At 37.1% G+C, this 6,053-nt stretch overlaps 1 non-coding gene across 1 annotated transcript; it reads right to left on the minus strand.

Annotated features, from left to right (window-relative positions):
• Nucleotides 1-4,798: 4,798 nt before the first annotated feature.
• LOC136204337 (small nucleolar RNA R71) lies at nucleotides 4,799-4,905 on the minus strand. Its single transcript, XR_010675181.1, has one exon. It is a non-coding gene; the product is annotated as a small nucleolar RNA R71 (small nucleolar RNA).
• Between the last annotated feature and the right edge of the window lie 1,148 nt (nucleotides 4,906-6,053).

A 6,053-nucleotide genomic window follows, 5' to 3' on the forward strand; every position in this document is an offset into this window, starting at 1 on the left:
TATCTACTCAGCACAAAATATTTACTCAGCATTTGTATCTACTCAGCATAGACTATTAAGCTCAACGTGCAGTAGTTACTAGATTGATATCAGTCAGCATGACAATCACTCAACATTTATTCAAATATTTAGAATTATTGGAGAGGGTTAGACATACCGATAGCTTCCCTTAGTATATTGAATTGCTCACGAGCCAAAGGCTTGGTGAAGATATCTGCAAGCTGTTCATTTGTTGGCACATAGGTCAGCTTGATCTCACCCTTTAGTACGTGATCTCTGATGAAGTGATGCCTTATGCTGACATGCTTCATCCTGCTGTGTTGAATAGGATTCTTGGATAGATCAATGGCACTTTTATTGTCACATTTGATCTCTACTGTCTCAGTTCTTACTCCATAATCTTCAAGCTGTTGCTTTATCCATAGGACTTGAGCTACACAACTTCCAGCAGCAACGTACTCAGCTTCAGTTGTAGACAGAGCAACTGATGACTGCTTCTTGCTGAACCAGGATACTAGACATCTTCCAAGGAAATGGCATCCTCCTGAAGTACTCTTACGCTCTAGCTTATCTCGTCCATAGTCAGCATCAGTGTATCCTATGAGTGTGAAGTCATTTGAGGCTGGATACCACAAACCTGCATCAACTGAGCTCTGCAAATATCTAAAAATTCTTTTTACAGCAATTAAGTGAGATTCCCTTGGGTCAGCTTGATATCTTGCACAATAACATACTGAGTACTGTATATCAGCTCTACTTGCAGTGAGATAAAGTAAGGAGCCTATCATACCTCGATAAAGTTTACTATCTATTGACTTACTTTTCTCATCTTTGCATAGGACAATATCAGTACCCATAGGGGTTGATATGGGCTTACAATCTTCCATATCAAATTTCTTTAACATCTCCTTGGTGTACTTGGACTGACTAATAAAGATGCCGTTCTTACCTTGCTTGATCTGAAGTCCAAGGAAGAAGCTGAGTTCTCCCATCATAGACATTTCGAACCCAGTCTGCATCTGTTTGATAAACTCTTGACACAAGGATTCGTCAGTAGCACCAAATATTATGTCATCTACATAGATTTGTGCAAGTAGGGTATGTTTACCCTTTTTCTTAATGAACAAGGTTGTGTCAGCTTTTCCTCTGACATAATTTCTGGCCAGCAGGAAGTTGGTCAACCTTTCATACCAAGCTCTTGGAGCTTGCTTCAGGCCATATAAGGCCTTTTTGAGTTTATAAACGTGGTTTGGAAATTTTGGATCTTCAAAGCCCGGAGGTTGATTAACATATACCTCCTCGTTTATAAAGCCATTAAGAAATGCACTTTTAACATCCATTTGATACAATTTAAAGTTCATGAAACTAGCATATGCACACAATATACGTATAGCTTCTAACCTAGCAACTGGTGCAAAGGGTTCACCATAATCAATGCCCTCTTGCTGAATATAGCGTTGGGCTACAAGTCGAGCTTTGTTCCTAATTACATTTCCATGCTCATCTAGTTTGTTTCTAAAAACCCACTTAGTTCCTATGGATTTTTGATTCCTAGGTTTAGGTACTAAATCCCACACCTCATTTCTTGTGAATTGGTCAAGCTCCTCTTGCATGGCATTGATCCAATACTCATCATGCTCAGCATCAGCAAAGTTCTTTAGTTCATGGACTGATACGAAAGCGACATTGCTAAGAAACTTCCTAAGCTGATCTCTAGTCATTACTTTGTTGTTTGCATCATCAAGGATGGACTTTTCTGAATGTCCTCTTGGAATTTTTATCTCCTTGGGTAATGTTGAGTTGTTTGGAACAGGTGTTTCTACAATCTCTGCAGGGACAGATTGGTCAGCAAAGGTAATTTCAGTTTCGATTTTACCTTTGGTTAGTTCTTGTACTGATGACTCAGCATGTCCATTCTGGTCAGCAGAAGCTGAGTTGGGTTCTTCCTCTGTGTGTTGAGTTGTTCTTCCTGCAGGGTCAGTTTCATCGAAATCTACATGGACTGACTCTTCTACAACCTGGGTCCTTTTATTATAAATTCTATATGCTTTACTGTTTGATGAGTATCCCAAAAAGACCGCTTCGTCAGCTTTGGCATCAAACTTTGCCAGATTATCCTTAGTGTTGAGTATAAAACATTTACACCCAAAGGCACGAAAGTATCCAATATTGGGCTTTCGTCCTTTCCAAATTTCATAAGGGGTTTTCTTTAATAAAGGTCTTACTAATGCCCTATTCAATATATAACATGCTGTATTGACAGCTTCTTCCCAAAAATACTTTGGAAGCCTATTTTCACTCAGCATTGTCCTAGCAATTTCTACTATTGTCCTATTCTTCCTTTCAACAACTCCATTCTGTTGAGGAGTTCTAGGGACAGAGAAATTGTGGTCAATACCATTAGTTTCACAGAATTCATCAAACAATTGGTTTTTGAATTCTCCACCATTATCACTTCTAATGTGAGCTACTCTTAGGTCTTTGTCATTTTCAAGCTTTTTGATTAATGTGGTAAACATCTCAAATGTTTCATCTTTGCTACTCAGCAAGATGACCCAAGTATACCTAGAGAAATCATCTACAATAACTAAGGAAAACTTCTTACCTTCCATTGTTAAGCCCAAAATATACCTAAAATATCATCAATAATTACATCAATATTGCTACGAATTTATGATATTTATAACCATTTAGAAAGCTTTTACTCTCGAATATGTTTCTTTCATGCAAGGTACATAAATATTTGGTAAAATCCAAATAGGAGTAAAAAGAGCTCAAAAATAGAAGAAAAGCCCTACAAAAGGAGTCGAAGACGACGAAAATTAATAACGCCAAGTCGAGGACACAAACGAGAGCGAAGAAGTGAAAAATGCTCCGTGCCGCGACCGCGGCCCCCACTATTCACGGTCGCGACACGCGTCCCTCAGCCTCTCCTTCCCTTCCTCTGAAGTACAATTGATGCTCCCCCATTCTCGGTAGAGAATTTAATATTCTCGGTACGAGCAGGAGATTTTAGAGGCCTAGTTACACACTTTCGTTTCGACGAAACACGATCGTTCGGGTGGATAAAGACGTCCTTTCGCAGTGGACACGATCCTTCACAACGGACACGACACTTCAATCAAGACTCTTCAATATCTATAAATAAAGAGTTGATGGAGAGTTGAAAAATAATGTTATATGTGTAGAAGAAAGAGATTGGTGTAGAATTTATGCAGAAATTCCGAATCAAATGATTCAGAAGTTAGATTTCAATTCTGATCAAAAGCAATATGATGTACACACATTGTTTACAAAATAATAACAAATTCAGTAGCGTTTAGACATTGTTCCAGTTTAGTTTACATTTTGGTAGTGGACCGACCCAGTCTCTATTACGAAGATTCAACGAGAAGATTGAGTAGAGGATTCGCCCCTGAGCCTGACAAACTCTAACGAAACCCAAGGAAAGGATTGACAACCCGTTCACTTGCACGCCGTCGAAGAATTCAATGCTCCATGTTCTCTGTAAACTTGTATCAATTTATATTTCATCTAATAAAGTTCGTTCTATTCGATAGATTTTTATGCAGCACTTATGGTAACCAATCCACTAAAGTGACTGCTGGTGTTTTCATTAAAACGTAGTTTAATTCAAAATCTTTACAAGGAAACTTTGTTGAACACTTAGGCAAATTATTATCTCGGTAGAGTTTTAATTTGGTTAAGGGCAATTATCCCGGATAAGGGTTTTGTCGCGTTCAAAGCCTATTAATTAGAGGTTCCGTCATTTATTTCATCTTTATAATTCGTACAAAGTTTAAAGTTGTTTTCTTTGCTTAATGCAAACAAATATACTTGTTTACTTTTCTAAAGTACTAAAACGTTCCTGTTTTGCAAATTCATTCTTAAATCAGATATTTTCTAACATCTTCATACTCTAATCTAATTCTTATTCTAGCAATTTCAAAACCTAAACCGATTAAACGATTTCCCATATTATAAACCTAAAAGTAAATTTAACCGATTCAGAATAAGTTTTGTTAAAAAACATTCCCTGTGGGATCGATATCTTTTATTACTACAAGCGTATACCGTGCACTTGCGGAAATCGCTCAACAAGTTTTTGGCGCCGTTGCCGGGGAATGCCAAAATTTTTGACAAAATTTTAAATTTTTCGTGTTTTATTACGAATCTTGGTTTATTCATACTTATTCAAACTTTTACATTTTATTTATTTTTAATTATTAACATATTTATTTTTCAAATTCTGTTTTGTAGGTAGTTTCGGTTCGTGCGAAATTTCAAGTTCATGCGCAGTTCTCGAAGTTCGGGCACGTCACCAGATCCTATTGACCCAGAAATTGAAAGAACCCTTAAAAAGAATAAGAAAGAAAAGAAAAAGAAAAACAAAACCCCAATAAAAACTAAAATTACCGAGCCAGAAGTTATGGCCACACTTATGGATTACGCTAGGCCAGGAGTGGCCAGTGTAACAAACAGTATAGTTAAACCCCAAATTAATGCAAATCAATTTGAAATTAAGCCTGCGTTGCTTAATATGTTGCAAAATAATGTAACGTTTTACGGGTTACCTAATGAAAATCCTAATACCCATTTGACAAATTTCTTAGAAATTTGCGACACTTTTAAAATACCAAATGTGACTACAGAAGCAATCAATCTTCGCCTTTTTCCTTTTACTTTGAAGGATCGAGCCAAAGAGTGGTTAACTTCTATGCCATCCGCAACATTTGAGACTTGGGAGCAATTAGCCCAAGCATTTTTATCAAAAAATTTTCCTTTAGCAAAAACCGCAAGAGTCATTAAAGTGTTAACGTCTTTTTCTCAAAATGATAGTGAAACTCTTTATGAGGCTTGGGAACGTTTTAAAGAACTTCAACGTTTATGCCCACACCACCAATTGCCCGCTGAACTTTTAATGCAAACATTTTATAATGGACTAAATCCTACAACTAGAGGTTCATTGGACGCTATGTCTGGAGGGTTATTCATGAAGAAAACATCTGCCCAAGCAAGAGAACTTTTGGAGGAGATGGCAATCAACAGCAGTATGTGGCCCGCGGAATGTGGACACCTACCATCAGCGAAACCATCATCCTCAACAACATCATCAGTTAAAGGTATAGTGAACCTTGATCCAGTAGCGATGTTGCAAGCCCAATTTTCTGCCTTATCGCACAAAATTGATAGGTTTATGGCACCGTGTGATTCTAATGGTAAGCCAATCCAAACAGATGTGGATTACAAAGGTATGAGTGAAATTGAACAGGTAAATTTTGTCCAAGGGCAAAACCAAAATAATAACCCTTATTCCAATACATATAATCCTGGATGGAGAAATCATCCTAACTTTAACTGGAGAGATAATAATAATGCTAATGCTAATCAAAATCGTACTACAAATTATCAAAATCAATCCAGAGACACGATTAGCACTTTATCTTCTAAAATCGACAAATTCATTGATGCTATGAGCGGAAAAATAAGTAATCACGACGATGGTTTTAAACGGATCGAGAATAAATTCGATCAGCTTATTAAAAACCAATCATCTAGCATCTATAATTTGGAGATTCAAATTGGACAACTCGCTAAATCAATTCCATCCCGCAAAGAGGGAAGTCTTCCAAGCCATACGGAAGAAAATCCGAAAGAGCATGTTAAGGCTATCACTCTTCGTTCAGGGAAAAACTACTTAGGCCCGAAAATGTCCGGAAATTCGACTTTACCTGGAACTGATTTATCGAAGCCCAAAGAGGATACATTAAAACAAAAAGATGCACCAATTGACTCTAGTACAAAAACTTTTGTACCCAAACCACCTTTTCCACACAAAGTCCACAACAAGGACTATGACAAACAACTTTTAACATTTTTAGACAAACTTAAGAATTTGCATATTAATTTAACGTTTATGGATGCGATTACGCAAATTCCCAATTACGGTAAATTCCTCAAAGATTTAATTTCAAAGAAAATCAGTTGGGAAGGAATTTCATCCATTTCGCTAACTGAAGATTGCAGTTCGATTGTGTCAAGCAATTTGCCCA

Source organism: Euphorbia lathyris, chromosome 8 (genome assembly GCF_963576675.1).
Source record: "Euphorbia lathyris chromosome 8, ddEupLath1.1, whole genome shotgun sequence".
Taxonomy (NCBI): Eukaryota; Viridiplantae; Streptophyta; class Magnoliopsida; order Malpighiales; family Euphorbiaceae; genus Euphorbia; species Euphorbia lathyris.